This window comes from Nyctereutes procyonoides, unplaced genomic scaffold (assembly GCF_905146905.1).
Source record: "Nyctereutes procyonoides isolate TBG_1078 unplaced genomic scaffold, NYPRO_anot_genome, whole genome shotgun sequence".
Taxonomy (NCBI): Eukaryota; Metazoa; Chordata; class Mammalia; order Carnivora; family Canidae; genus Nyctereutes; species Nyctereutes procyonoides.
In genome coordinates this window covers 67114594-67130855 of record NW_026575046.1, presented here as the reverse complement: position 1 = coordinate 67130855, position 16262 = coordinate 67114594, and the positions used below count along the sequence as shown (strand labels likewise).

At 46.7% G+C, this 16262-nt stretch overlaps 1 protein-coding gene across 1 annotated transcript in view; it reads left to right on the top strand.

Annotated features, from left to right (window-relative positions):
• Positions 1 to 6016: 6016 nt before the first annotated feature.
• Positions 6017 to 16262, top strand: part of LOC129509485 (core histone macro-H2A.2) — a 48635-nt gene continuing 38389 nt past the window's right edge. Inside the window, exon 1 of the mRNA XM_055325043.1 lies at positions 6017 to 6301. The gene's annotated coding sequence lies outside the window, so the exon portion shown is untranslated. The remainder of the gene's footprint in view (positions 6302 to 16262) is intronic.

Genomic DNA, 16262 nt, shown 5'->3' with positions numbered 1-16262 from the left:
TAATTAAAACAAAATATTGAGGGGGAGGGGAAACCTGGCTTACCTCATTTTAAGAATCCTTTGGAAAACCAACGTGTAGGAACTGGTGTCAATTTAAGAAAGGTGTTCCAAGACAAGGTAACTCCTAACCCTTGTTAACAATTTTGCATTGATCATTTCAAGGTGATTTCTGTACCTGCTGCCATGCCCTCGGTATGGATGATGGCAAGCTTCCTGAGAAGAGACGATGCCTCTCTGTACCTCTCATGTGACCTGGCCCAGTTTCTTGCAGAGAGTGCATATTAAAAAATATTAGATTCCGTTCGGAAATAAATATTAATACATATTCACTAGAGCGTCTCCTTTGTGTATAGGGGATGGGGATGGGGGCCTTCCCTCCTCTTCCATTTCTCTCTCTCCCAGACTAGAGTCGTTGTTCCTTTTAGTATTACTAGTAAGATCTAATTTCCAGTAAGGGTCATCAGTGGTGCCTAGAGATCAAGTGCCCAGGGTCATTCAATAATGATTTGTCCCCTGTCCTCCAAAAACGAATCCAATACCTGAGTGCAAGCCCACGTTCCTACCACCACCCTTCAGAGAGCAGTGAGCTACCACGTGGACAAAGCTCTCTGAATGCTTTTATTTGGATTTTTTTTTCCAGAAGAAACATGTTTTTCATGCAGTAATCTTAATAAATGCAACTGGGCTCCATTTCTTGGCTTCGAGGTAATGAAAATTAATTACCATACTTTACAAGTAATAGTTTCCACTCACAGCACTCCTGTAGAAGTAAATATATCATAAATAGTTACTATTATACCAATGGCTGGTGGATTGGGCAGCCTGTCGTCCATAAATCCTTTTTCAACAGACATGTTATTTCTTTGGGGGAACAAACAGATTTGTTTTAGATCAGGGAGTCAACTGACAGATGGCCTTTGTAAAAACACACCATTTGTATAAATAAATTATAGTTTTACTATGGTGTTCTGCTTTTGTGGATTTGGAAAATCTGTGCCCCCATTCTCTAGAATGGGTCTAAATTGTAAAGAGCAATTTTGTTTGGGTGTGAGGCCACATTGCACGGATCTCCCAACACAGATGCTAAGGTCCAATCCCTGTAGATGCATGCTGCCATTTCCTATCACAATTGTGGCAAAGAGCTCTGCCTGGAGGTAACGGGATGATCTCCCAGAGAGCTCTGGCACTGAACAGAGCAAGACACCAACTGGCACACTCCCCTTAGCTCCGGGTTTTGTTTCCATTAATAATGACACCTTCGCGCCTTATCTTCCTAACCACAACTTTGCATAATTGGGGTTGGTGATATATTTCTCTTAAAAACCTGCAACATTTAATTTTTTACAGCGTAGTTCATCATCAGATCGGTTAAATGCTAAACGTTTGGTAGATTCCTTCAAAATCCAAATCAGGGATCCCTGGGTGGCGCAGCGGTTTAGCGCCTGCCTTTGGCCCAGGGCGCGATCCTGGAGACCCGGGATCGAATCCCACATCAGGCTCCCTGCATGGAGCCTGCTTCTCCCTCTGACCTGTGTCTCTGCCTCTCTCTCTCTGTATCATGAATGAATGAATGAATAAACAAATAAATAAATAAATTCCAAATTGCCCTTAATTCTGAGCCTACTGCAGTATCAGTCTCGACCTATCTCATAACATATCCACATGGAACACACACCCTAAATGTTTATAAATCTATATATAGATGTATATACAGATGAATATAGATATTCATCTACACATACACACATACTCACTCATGTACATCCCCCTTTCCCAGAACCAAATGGTCAGGGTTTAGTATCAAAAAAGATATATTCTGTTGTTGTTTTTAAAAACCTGGACTATAAAGATGTTTCTTTTGTTAGATGAAGATGTTCATTTTAACCAGAGCTATTCAGGCTTTGTTGGCATAATAAGTGCCTATGTGTTTCTTTAAAGACCTCATTCCCTTTCATAAGTGAGTAAGATCCTAAAGCCACCAGTTTTGATTAAGGAAATCAAATGTTTAATTAAGTGTTAATCAAATGTTCACTTTTCAAAATATAACACCAGGGAAAATTTTGCATATTTCTAGCTAATAAAAAATTTTAAGTTAGATTGCCTGGTATTTTTCAGGCTATAGGGTAATTTAAAAGCTGTGTTTGTTTCCTAGAATGGTGGGGAACTTTTTAGCCTGGTGCTTTGTCTGCACTCATAACCTCAGGCCTCTGAGTTGCTATTTCGAGTTATGCCAGTTGGTGCCTTGACAGAATTAATACAGCATCTAGAATTGGCTAACTTACATTCAAAGAAGAGCTTAAACCAATGATTTCCATCTGTTTTTATGACACTCTCAGGGGATCTCAAGTTACTTCAAAGGAGATCAGAAATTCTCAAATGAATTTAATCTGGATATATAAATCTCATACACATAATATACATGCACTCACGTAGACCAGATATAAATATATACACACACGATACAGTCCTTCTGGAAGAGGCGAGGGTCAGGACATTAATAGGGTAATCGCATACCAAGATCTCAGAAGGGTAAAATGATCACAAATTATAATAGGTGTCATGAAATAGATTAGAACAAATCATGTAGGGACACCTGAGTGGCTCAGCGGTGTGGCGCCTACCTTTGGCCCAGGGCGTGATCCTGGAGTCCTGGGATCGAGTCCCACATCAGGCTCCATGCGTGGAGCCTGCTTCTCCCTCTGCCTGTGTTTCTGCCTTTCTCTCTGTGTCTCTCATGAATAAATAAGTAAATAAAATCTTAAAAAAAAAAAAAGAACAAATCATGTAAAAAAAAAAAAACCCACTCGATTCACACAACATCATAACATCATAAATTGGGATTATGAGAAAATAAAATCATTTGAGGGGCCAAAATCAGTGTAGCCATTTTAAAATAGATGATTTTGTGAACAAATGACTAGTAGACTCCATAGAATGTGAATCTAGTTGCATGACTGGTTCTCTTTTTTTCTTTCATCTCTAAATCATGCTACATGCCTATCCCTACGTGGAGAAGCAGTTCACCCTGCATCTCAATAAAATGTTTGCTAGACATCCTTATCGCTGATGGAGTTAATTCACAATCAATGCATTTATTCATAATGTTATCCACACATACAGGTTAAAGGTTAGGAAAATGTTTTCAGGGCAGCGGTGATCAACCAAAACTCCTATAATTAGGCTTTTCGCTGATTCCTTGAGAATGTGTATTGGGAATGGTCAAGGGACTTTCCATCCTGTGACCAATCACAAAAGTTCTTTGGTTAAAGTGAATGCACACACCCCTACCACCAGATTAGCATGGGAATTAAGAACATGAAATGGCCACTTCCTAACTCCATAACTGCAGGCAAGTTTCAAATCCACGCTCTGACTCAGTTTCTCCACTCATACAGAGAAGAAAATAGTGCCCAACCGAAAGAGTGGTTGTGAGGACTAAGTGAGTCAGTAAGGGTAAAAATATGGGACACTCTGGAAAAATTCAGTAAGTGTAAACTCTCATTATTACTATCTATTATTCCCCTTGCCTCAGATTCCCTGGGCAGGAAGCCACTGCAGAACTCACGATTACTGATGAATTTATAATTATGTTGACTATTTTAAATGTATTTTAACTACACAATATTATCCGGGGTAAATTCTCATGTGTCAAATGTCCAATAATAAATATATACAATTTAACTAGATCTGCATATTAGGTTGCTGATTTGTTCCCTATATATCCTCTGAAGTTTGGAATTGAGGAAAACTGCTTTAGGCTGGGTATCCGGAAGTACCCTGGAGTTTCACCCATGTGGCCATGACAAGTCACCCGACCCACCTGAATATCAAATTCCTTCCTATAATAGAACACTGTGATCCCTTTTTTAAAAAAAAAAAAAAAAAGAAAAAGAAAAAGGCTTTATTTCTTTACTCACGAGAGACACAGAAAGAGAGGCAGAGACATAAGCAGAGGAATAAGCAGGCTCCCTAAAGGGAGCCTGATGCAGGACTCGATCCCAGGACCCTGGGATCATGACCTGAGCCAAAGGCAGACGCTCAACTACTAAGCCACCCAAGTGCCCCATGATCCCTTCTATTCAAGGAACAAGGGCCTTATGAAGCTGACACACACACACACCCTCCTTGACTCTGAATTGTGACTATATCATCTAATGGAAGAAAACAACTGGTAGGAAATGGGAGAATGCTGACCAGTAAATTCTTAGACCAGCCTTTCTCAGGAAAGCACGTAACAAAATGCGAGGATGAAATGAGTTACATAAAATGCACATAAAAATGACCACGTGTACCATTTTTATTGCAAAGTTACAGGGAGAATGTGAATCTAATATATATTGATGAATTATTCAACTATATCTCAGTCAGCCTGGCTGAGTGGGTCACAGGGTAGGAGTATTTTTCAAGCACTCCCAGAAGGCTCCTGAACCCTTTTGAATGTTGGCCTGAAGGTTATTTCTGATCAAGAATGGACACCAGAAATCTATAATAAGGAGGGAGATAGGCACTTCCTCTAGAACGGGAAAATCGAAACCATTTGAGATGCCCCACGGGATCATTTGAAACCCTTTAAATATATGTCTTGGGCAAAGAGGACTTTATCCTGACTAGGTTTCTGACCTGGAGAGTACCTTCAAAGACAAAGAACAGTGAGGTCATAACACAGAGAGGGTAAAAACGTAGGAAGAAGAGGAAATGAAGTCCCAATAAATACACTGAGACCATTGTGTCCAGGAGAGCTTGAGGAACCATAGGAGATCTAAACAAATGGAGATGTGTTTATACCTTTAGGATACATGCACAATCTTGTGGGAAGTCAACAGATTTCTCAGCAAAACACTTGTTTTAAAAGCGTATGTTCTAAAGCGCTACCCAATAATTCCATCAGCAGCCCCGACTGACTAGCGTAAATCCAGAAGGCAGTTGGCCGTTTGGGTTCTTTCCCACTCAGGCAATTGGAGGCTCTCAGCCACCCCAATATTCCTCACTGCCTAAACGCTTACAAGTTTATAGGGGTGTATGTACACAATATCACCAAATGGAAAAGGCTTTGAAAAGCACCCACTTGACCCATGCTGGAGAACTGTGTTTTCCTGTGGGTTTCTCTTTTTTGAAGAGGTCCAAATTTTGCCTCTTCACGATCCTCTGACTCATCAGGGAGAAATCAGAAGGAGCATGGATGGTCCACAGCAAGTGAACATCTCTCCCTACAATAAACACATTCCTTTGACTCACCCCCAGCCATGGAACACCCCCCTCCCCCCCCCACACACACACACAACATCTCCAGGTACAAAGGATAGCACTGGCTTCCAGTAGAACAACTACTAATCCATATGATCACGCCTGATAACCGTCCACCACATCCCCATAAAAACACATTTCCTGCAAACTGATAACATTTGGTCCTTAAGACAATAGCCTCGTGCTCCTCCTCTTACTACCTGCTTGGATGTTGCAAATTAACACACCGTAAAGCAAGCGAATTAAACAGGATGCCTGCGCACAGTCTCCCCCACCGAAACGTACAACTGCTGCTCCAAATATCATGCGATGCTGGAATCTAAATGGGTCTTGATTTATTTCAAAAAAAAAAGAAAAAGAGAAAGACCACCCCAACAGGCAGGGATGCACATTCTCAGTAGTCGTGGCTGCGGCCACTCTTGTGCAACAGCCCCAGGGATCGACACGCGCGTTCGTGTGCAGTATGTGGGATGGTCTGAGGACACGAGCCCAAGGAACGGGGCCGGCTGGGCTTTCACCTCCGAAGGCGCTCCCCGCACTGCCCCGCGGCGCCCACGCCGTCCCCTTGCACCCGAGGTGGCTGCTGCTGTCGGGAGCCTCGGGATGGTGACCGTGGGGCGTGTGTCCCCGGCCCCGGGGGAGGCCTCCTCCCTGCGGCCCCGCGGCGCAGCCGGCAGGTCCGCCCGCGACGCGGGGGCCGCGCGGTTCCCTCATTAGCGCCGCTGGAGGACAATAGCTCATCAAGCCCCAGCGAGAGCCGCGGACCGTCGCGGAGCCTGGGCTGGCGGGGGAAGAGGCTGAGCGACTCCTCCTAGAGGTGGTTATGTGGAGAAGGAGCAATCCCTTCTCCCTCCGCCTCCTCCCCCCGCTGCCATCCGCGGCCCGAGGACTGCCGCTTGCCGCCATTGACAAGCGCCCGTAGAGCCCAAAGAAAGGCAAAGAGTCCTGCCCGGCGGCGGCGGCGGCGGCGGCGGCGGCGGCGCGCGCGGGCCCGACCTGCGCCCGGGGAGCGGCGCGCCGAGGGCACCGGGCGCCCGAGCCGGCGGCGCAGCACCAGGTGAGCCCGCCATGGCGACCGCATCATTGTTCGGGGGGCTCCGGGGTCCGCAGACGGAGCGCGCCGCGGGGGCAGCGCGCGGGCCGCAGCGACCCCCCGGCCGTCCCGCCGCCCGGCCCCCGGCCCCCGGCCCCCGGCCCCCGGCGCGCCCCGGCAGCCGAGCCTCCCCGCGGAGGGAGCGGGAAGGAATTCATGCCTCAAGCTGCCCAACTTGCTTCCCCGCGAAAGAAAGGCCGGGGCGGCGCGGGCGGCGCGGGCGGCGGTAACTGGCGCGGCCGGCGAGGAGCGGGGGCGGCCCGGGGAGCCGGAGGGGGCGGCGGGGTGCGGGGCCGCGGCGAGGCCGGCCCGGGGCGGGCGGAGGACGGAGGCGCCGGGCCGCCGGGGGGCCCCCGCTCCGGGCGGCGGGGGGCCTCCGGGGCTGCGGGGCCGGGCGCCGGGCCGCTCCGGGCTGACAATGGAAGGGGCGCGGGCCGCGGGGCGGGGGCGCGGGCGCGGGCGAGGCCGGGGGCGGGGGGCGCCGCGGAAGGTCAGGCCCGGGGCGCCGCGGCGGGGGCGAGGCCGGGGAGCCCCGCGAGCCCCGTGAGCTCCCGGCCGGCGCGGAGGAGGGCTCGGGGCCGGGCACTCCCCTCCGGTTCCCTTTCCGGGGCGCCCGGGGCCGCCGCGCGCTGCGCTTTCCCCGGGAAATGGCGGCCCCTCCGCCGCTCGCTCGCGCAGCCCCGGCTTCCCGCTTTGCGCGGGAAAAAGATCTAGAATAAGAATGATAATTCAGAAAAAAAAGGGGGGAGGGGGGGACACAAGTCAGGGGGCCGCGGCGGAGGAAGGGGCGGCGGCGGGCGCGGGACGGCGAGCGGGGCGCGCGGGCGCGGCGGGCGGCACCGGCCCTGCCCCCCGGCGCGGCCGCTCCCTCCGCCCCGGGCCCGGCCCCGGCCCCGGCCCGGTCCCCCAGCCCCGCGCCGGCCGCGCCCGGGCCTCGCGCCCCGCGGTGCCCTTCCCCGCCTCGCCGCGCGGGGGCGCCCTCCGCACCTGCCCTCTTTGTTCCTCCCAACAATGGCCAAAGGGCACCGAGCCCCGGAGGGGCCCAGGGCGCCTCCTCCTGCAGCGGCCACCACGGCGGGCTTGGCGCCGCCCGGTCCCTGCAGGGCTCCGGTGGCAGCCGCCCCACGCGGGCGAGGAGTGGAGGGGCCAGAAGAAGCCAAAGCGCGGGTCCCGCTGCGTCTGCGGCGCTGCACCCCGACGGGAATGGGGGGTCCCCGCGTTCCCGCCCCGCCGCGGAGGGGGCTCGATGCCCTGGAGGCGCTCAGCCCGCCCTGGCGCGGTCTCCTCGCTTCTCCCGTGTGCGCCCGCGTCCAAGGCCCGCGCACCCTCCCTGCACCCTCCCTGCGCCGCGCGGGCGCTGTGTGAGCGGTTCGGGAGGCGACAAGTAGCAACGCTGATCCAGGGCGAAGTGCGCCGCGGTGTGTGCTGTTTCTTACTTGGCGACACGAATTCTCGATTCGTTCATATGTGACTGAAAGTTATCTCTTACCCCTTTGGAAAACTCCCCCCCCTTTTTTTTTCCAAATGAGCATTCCAAACGGCAAGATTTGGAACCACGCTCATGCATTCGTAGAACCTCGCTAACCCAAGATTATCATATAAATAAATATAGGCTCTGCCCGGAGGAAAAGTTTATCTTGCATCCAGTAGTAGTTCACACCTTTAAAACTTCCCTTTCCTGGATCCAAATTGTATATAAATAGAGATAGAGATATATCTCCGGTTCTCCATGCCGTTTCTGCTGGCCTGTCACAGGTCTTCCTCACCTGGATTCATGTATTGCTGTGCTTTGGACATTATTAATGGCTTCCTCTATTTCAAAACTCTGTAAAAGAATTTCCCTCCTAGGATCCAGAATGTTCCAAAGAGTCTGACCTTACTCCCTCCCCATCCCATCTTCTGTCTAGTTCCCAGGGATTCTGAGGCTTTTCCCAGTGGGTGGGACACCCTGCTAGCTATTGTCTGAGACAGCCAGGTCTGTTTTCACTGCCTCCTGCCAGCCTGTTTTAGGCAGGCAATTTTTTTTTTTTTTTTTTTTTTTTTTTTTTTTTATGATAGTCACAGAGAGAGAGAGAGGCAGAGACACAGGCAGAGGGAGAAGCAGGCTCCATGCACCGGGAGCCCGACGTGGGATTCGATCCAGGGTCTCCAGGATCACGCCCTGGGCCAAAGGCAGGCGCCAAACCGCTGCGCCACCCAGGGATCCCGGCAGGCAACTTTAAATGAAAGATATCTGTAACTTGTCCAGGGGGAAGGGTGTACAAAACTCCAACCGACTTTTTAAAAACTGTTTTTCATTCTTAAGAAATAACCTCAAAGATGCACTGTGGATAAATGCTTTCCTTTGCACAGACATGAGCAGAGAACTTGTGGTTGGAGATCACTCTAGAAGCATTTACTGAGAACCAATTATTAAACACCTCTGATTGGGGGACGAAATGCGCATATGGGAAGTCAGGGAGCCTGCTCTCGGAGAGCTTACATCCCAAGCCTAGGCAATAAAATGTATATGCAGGTAAGGAAGGTAAAAAGTGATTAATCTTGGCAAGTGAAGTGGGAAACTGGGTTCTTTCTTACACTGCTAACAGGTGTGTAAATTAGTAGTACAGCCAACTTGGAGGGCAGTTTGACAGTGTTAAAATTAGTGATGTGCACATTCTGTGACCCAGCCATTCCACTTCTTGGTATGTATCCTAGAGAAGCAGGCACACGTGTGCACAGATTATGTAATTCTCTCCCATTGCAGGGTTTTTGGTAATTTTGAAACTGAAAGCCACTTAATGGCAGGCATAGGGAATGGCTAAATAAAATTTGGTACATCTGCCTCCTGGATAACTAGGCAAGAGTTAAAAAGAATGAATAAGTCCATATATACTAAGAGAGAAAAGTCACCAAGACATATTATTAATGAAAAAAGTAATTGCAGGCGCAGCCTGGGTGGCACAGTGGTTTAGCGCCGCCTTCAGCCGAGGGGCCTGATCCTGGAGACCCCGGGATCGAGTCCCACAACGGGCTCCCTGCATGGAGCCAGATTCTCCCTCTGCCTGTGTCTCTGCCTCTCTCTCTCTCTCTGTCTCTCACGAATAAATAAATAAAATCTTAAAAAAGAAAAAAGTAATTGCAGAACAATACATATTGTATGGTACTATTTATGTAAAAACAAAATAATATTACGCCTGTCTGTAAGCAAAAACGCATACATAAACAGACAGGAAGGATGTAAAGACACAAAGAGACAAGAACTGGAGGAATTGTCAAGGAAGAGTTTAGTCATACAATTATTCACACCCATCTGTAACCATTGTTACAACATTTGAAATTTTACAATTTGAATTAATTTCTATATTACTTACATAACTAAATACAATTAAGAAGTTACAAGTGATTGATAATGTGTAATAACAGCCACAATAAAATGCTACAACAATTTTTAAAGGGAGAACGGAATTTTAGTCTGGAGGAAGGGCTGGACTAGGCTTCACAGAGAATGCAGGAGGACTGGAGCAGAAAGAAAAAGAAGAGCTCCTCCTCCTCTTTCTTCAGCGTCATCACATCCTCATCTCTTCATCATCACATCATCATCGCGTAAATTCCCTTGCGAGGCTGAGGCCAAACTGCCCTGCCCAGTTCAGGCTGAGGAGGGAACTGAACTGACAATTTATGATTTGTGTAATCGCTCTGATTCTATGAATATCTTATATTAGATATAGAAGAGAAAAAAAATGAACCAATAGAGGATATGACTTCTTAAAATGATACTGGAAGGTGATATTTTAAAAAGGAAGGTAGTGAAAACTTCAGAAGGGAGGTTTTTTTTTTTTTTTTTCTCCTGGATGCACACTGGAATGTATATTGGGAATTAAGTTGGAGGGAAAGATGAGTGTTTGAGAGGATAACCCATTTCCCCCTTCCAAAAAAAATCACAAAAGGAACCCCCTAAATGCTATTGAAACAAATATTGAAGGGGCACCTGGCTGGTTCAGTCGGTAGATCATGCAACTCTTGATCTCAGGGTGGTGAGATCAAACCCCACATTGGGCATGGAGCCTAAGAAAGAAAGAGAGAGAATGAATGAATGAATGAGAGCGAGAGAATGAGAGCAATATTTAAGGCTGGCTGCCTTTTTCACTTACCCGAGGACTATTTATTGAAGGTCAGATGTGTACATAACACTACCAGGTATAGCAAAGTGCAGAAGAGATCAGGGTTCCAGATCAGGGTTCCAGAAGTGGGGGTGGTGGTGAGGAGGCTGGCAGTAGGTCTGGTCTCACATAAACCTCCTGGTCATGGATAAGCGGTTTACTGACCACTGCCCCTCCCCGTCACACCTCCTGCCTGTGGTGGCTAAAATCAGGGCACTACAGTTGGCTGATCACTCAAGTCCCTTTCGGTCTTGGATCATGATTCTGTAAAACCCTGATTCTAACCTTGTGATGATTGTGAATTCCCAGACTGATGGAATTTGGGAGATACGGGATTAGACCACGAGGGCCCCGCCTTGGAAAAACAAAAGTACTGACTGTCATGAAGTTCTCACTACATTAGGTAGCTCGGAGTTTTAATTATCACTCCTTTACCCCAGCTCCTGGAAGGAGGTTGCTGAGCTCAGGCCTGGTGGTGTTCACAGAACACCAAGCGCTATGATGTCGTAATCATTGCTTTTGAGCGAGAGGGGAAAATGCCAACCTGAGCTCCGTGAAACTCATTCTCTAAAACCATGTCTTCTGTGGAATTAAGACACAATAGCTAATGTTTATTAAATCCCTTACTGCCTGCCAGGCGCTGTTCCGGACACTTTGTAGGCATTAACTCCTTTCATTCTTACAACAGCGCTACAGGTAGGTACTCTTATTAGACCCATCTTACAGAAGAGAAAAGCGAGGTCAAGGACGTGCCCACAGCTGGAGGTAGACTTGGGACTCCAGGCCAGGCAGCCTCACTCCACAGCTCACATCCTCCCCTCCATGGGGTGAGAACAAGGCTGGCAGCCCAATGATTCTCAGATTATGTTCATTATGCAGATTCTGATTTTTAAAACCTCGTCTTTGCATCACCGCTTTACCTGCCTCTGTCAGATGCAAGATAAAGATTATCCGATTGAGCCACACAACACTGTACTTTAAACTGTCTTGTCACAAAGTATTAAATAAGATAAATTTGGTGGTTTCTCTGAAGCCCTTACTGTTCATTTATCCATCCCACCATCCATCATACTTTGCCCGATTTATTTGACTGGCGTTGCCAATTTGGACTTGGAATGGAGTAAGTAATTCAAGTCAGAATTCTCATGCTTTGACAGAAGCCTGTGTGGAAATATGCATCGGACCACCAGCCTCAGCGCAGGGACATTGGCTCCAGCTCATTCCAGGATGCCAGGATTAACTACGGCAACCATACTACTTAACCCAAAATTGCAGTACATGATCTGATCAGAGATTTGGGGGTTGTTTCTGGATAAAAGAGGCAGTCCTGATGATATAGTTTGGATGCCTAAATTTAGGGTGTTTCCATAACAACTGGACAAAAACATAGCAAAGTGAAATCAAGCTGATCCTGGAAACCCCAGGCCCTTGTGTTTACTGGTCTGGCATTAATAACAGCATATATTATGCAACTTGTATTTTGTGTTGCCTTCACTGTTCAATAACGCCATTAAAATTAAATAGCGGTAGTAGAATATGAAAAAGTAAATTCCAATAGCTTTTATAATATACAACATAAACTTTTAGATCAGACGATAATTCACAGGGTCCCCCACCAATATCCTAAACTTGCAAATCGATCAGTCTTCCAGAATTTCTGTGCCGTACTAACCAACTCCAGTGTTGCCCCCTTGCCACGAAACTGGATTTCACTCCCGTGGCTCTTCAGTGAACACCGTAGAGTATTGCCTTGGAGTGGAGAAGAGGCAGTCCTGGAACAAAGCAAAGTAGAATTTTCAAGTCTGGTTTTTCTTTTCTATGATTATCATGGATGACAAGATAGTCGCTTCAAAGGGAAGATCACCTGGACTTCATTCTACAGGGTTGTTCAATGACTGTGGATGTAACAGAGAGGGGTCAGGAGTGACCTTTTGAGCATCTTCATTGAATAGAAGCAACTGTCAGGTCGGAAAGGCCCTCACGGGTCAGCAGGTGCAATAGCTGTCAGTTCTCGGAGGCCCAAAGCAGGAAAGGTAGGGACCCAGGCATCAAGGTTCTCAAGCACCTCCTGATTCCAACCAGGACTGCTCCCCTTCCTTCTATCTGTTTTATTTTTTAAAGAATTCTTTTTTTTAAATTTTTTATTTTATTTATTTATTTATGATAGTCACAGCGAGAGAGAGAGAGAGAGAGAGAGAGAGAGAGACAGAGACACAGGCAGAGGGAGAAGCAGGCTCCATGCACCGGGAGCCCGACGTGGGATTCGATCCCGGGTCTCCAGGATCGCGCCCTGGGCCAAAGGCAGGCGCCAAACTACTGCGCCACCCAGGGATCCCCCTTCTATCTGTTTTATATGTTGGAGCTCCTGAAAGGTTGCTTTTGTTGGCTTGAGCAAAGTTGGAAGGATTGGCAGGGGAGGTGTTGAATAATCGACAGGTTTGACTAAGGGCCACAGGTGGTGAGTACAAGACGAGCCCCTACTCCCTCACACCACACACACACACACACACACACACACACACACACACACACACACCACTTTGGCCCACTGCACCTCTCATCCATCCATCAGCTTGCACCCATAGGTGGAAAGGCACCATGGGCCTTATGGTTGCCCTTACCAGGTATAGCAGATACAGACCACCAAGGCCCGGTCCCCACAGCCATAACCAGGGAAGGACACTGCCTGTCACAGGATAGAACACTGCAACTAGAGCCACAGCCCCGCCACCACCACTTATGCCCATAGTACACCCACTGATAAGGAAAACAGGAGGGGAGACAGACAGAGGGATGGGGGAAGAGGGGTCTTGGGACAACTGCCTCTGCCTTGAGAGCCCACAACCAGCCCTACCTATGTACTCAGAGACCCAGCAGCCATGATGTCTCTGGAAGCCCCTGGTGGGACAGGCAGCACCAAGGCCTACAGCCGTCTGATGCTGGTACACTCACTCTCAGCCCCAAAGCAAACTCCTGTGTCTCCTCATCCCTCACCTGAGAAGCTCATCTGGCCTCAGACAAAGTCGGTCCCCTGCCCAGAGAAGCAGGAGGCCCCTGTCGATAACAATAAAATCACTGCTAATTTGCAGCTATTAGCTTTTGAAGAAACAGGATAGCTTGCCCACTGTTCCTGTTTGTCAATTCTCAAGAGCAAAAAGACCAGAGACCAGGCTGGACCCAGTGAAGGGTTTGGTTTTTATTTTGTTTTCCATGAATGAATAGATTCAGGAAGACAATTTTCTTCCGGGGTGCATGACTAAGATCCAATGAGAATGAAAATTATTGTTATTCACTCACTTACATTCATTTCTCATTTATCTGGTTCCGGAGGTGGCCACAGGCTCATAAGGAAGAAACTAAATAGATATCAACAACTTGTCCTTTTGTCTTCTTTTTTAAAAAAAATTCGAGCCTACATTTTTTTTTTTTTTTAAGATTTCATTTATTTATTCATGAGAGACACACAAAGACAGAGAGAGGGGCAGGTTCCATGCAAGGAGCCTGACATGGGACACAATCGCAGGTCTCCAGGATCAGGCCCTGGGCTAAAGACGGCGCTAAACCGCTGCACCACCCGGGCTGCCCTTGAGCCTACATTTAACAAAAGAAACAAAACCTGCTAAAAGTCGCTGAGTACCACTGTGGCAGCGTACGCCCTAAATCTAGGCCACATCTGCTCCCAGCCTTTTGCTCTGCTCTCCTCTCCCCGTCCCCTCTAGAAGGAGATAGGCACAGGCTCTGACTCTGGATTATAAAGAATGCACTGGCAGTAGTTGAGCTTCCTCCTGGATTATTCCAGGACATGACTTGAAAGACTTTTTAAAAAGGGAGTGATTTGTAACCCAATAGTATAATTTAAATAAATTGGGTTAATGCTTGGTTCTAACGTTCATGGTTGGTTAATTTAGTTAATTTGATCCGTGTGTCATTTTGATGAAATTGCATTTGATATAGCTCTTTACATTATAAATTGTTAATGTGCTCTAACATATATGACGATAAAATTATTGACTATTCTCATTCACTTAGAGGTGGCCTTGGAAGAAAACGGTTTGGAAAGGATTACTTGTGCAATAATGATTTGCCCTTGGACTTCATAAATGGAAATGTAATAGAGCAAGTGATTTAGCTAGTATTACTGAGAATGGTTTTTACAGCTACAAAATAATTCTATTATTATTTTAATACAGTACGTAGGGTAACACCAAAATATATTAGAATTCTATTAGGTGTGAGGTTTTTTGTTTAATGCCTTTAAAAATATATTTCTACATATAGTTAATACATTTGTATTGAATTCCCTAATGTCCTACCTAGTTTTATTTCATCTCATTTTATTCTCCCAAAGGAGAATTTTGAGCCGACAGTGTGAAGATGCTTCGTTGCCATGTCTACTTCATTTTTTTTAAAAAAATATTTACAATATGAGATATTCTGAAGCGTGATACTACAGATTAGAGAAATATCACAGGGACTAAAAATGAATACATTTCAGCAATTTTAAGACAGTACTTAAAGTTTTAAAAAATTCATTGCCATCATCAAAAAGCTACAAGACCTCTGATTTCCAGTTTTAAAGTAATATATATATATATGAAAGCATTTTGATTCATATACTTTTTTATGGGAATTCACTCTCTTGCTCATTTATTTAACAGAAATTTAGGGAGAATCTTCTAGGGGCCAAGGCTTTTGCTAGCACAGGGACAGAGCAAAGCTCCAGCCTTGTTGACTTTCAGGCGTCAGGCCCCCCTCCCCTGCCACCCCCAGGGTCCCTCCTCACTAAGGAAGAGGCAGCTGGAGCCCTGCTCTGCCTCAGATTTCTCCACCTACCAGGAGCACCCTGCTAGCAGGCATGGGACCAAAGCCCTCCCCATGAGCATTTCCTGCTCCCCTACTCCCTCCCTCCCCACAGGCCCTGATTTGTATACTTCTGAAGAGAACAGCTCAAAAGACTACTTTAAAATAAGGTGTCTTGCAATTCCAGATCCCTTGTCAAGGTGGTTCATCAGCCCAACCAAAACCTCACCTGTAACACTCGGCCCACAATTACTGTTCCCCATCTCAAATGGCTGCTCTCTCTTTTATAAAACCACTTAAAAATGATCATTTAAGTCAGGATTGGTGGCAGCTTCGAATGGACTATCTTGCTGATTGGCTAGAGTTTGTCATCAAACTCATCAGTTTACATATAATAAAAATTTCAAGAAGTTGTTTGAGGCATAAAAAAAGGAGTTACTCTTGATCAGCTCTTTATGCTTGAGAATTTATTTAAAAGAAAATTTTGTCCAAATAAACCAGACTATTTTGTCTTTTCACGAAGACAGGCAGTCAGGGTGGTAAGCAAAGTTTGCTGTTTCCCACCAAAAGAATTTATTCAATCAGGGCAAATGCTTGGAATTTTTCTTTTCTTTCTTCTCTTCCCTTCTGGGACTATAGTATAATTACAAATATTGTTTATAGGAATCCCATATACATTTGCAACAACCGGGCAAATACAGACACACTGAATTTGATTCTGTTATATTAATGGGTCTTAAATAATCTCTTGATAGGAAATTTTATATTCTCCAATTATCTCAAGACCAATGACTCACCTGGTGATGAAAGTGATCTAAATTTTTCAATATGACATTATTACTCAATTATAAAACAGTTGAGCTCTTTCTCCTTACCAGCATACTCATTTCTAGGCTAAATCCCAAATGATGTTTGTTAAGATGTTAAATTGAAATGACACTTTCCGTTTCCACTTCTATATGATGGACGGAGCACATGTGCTT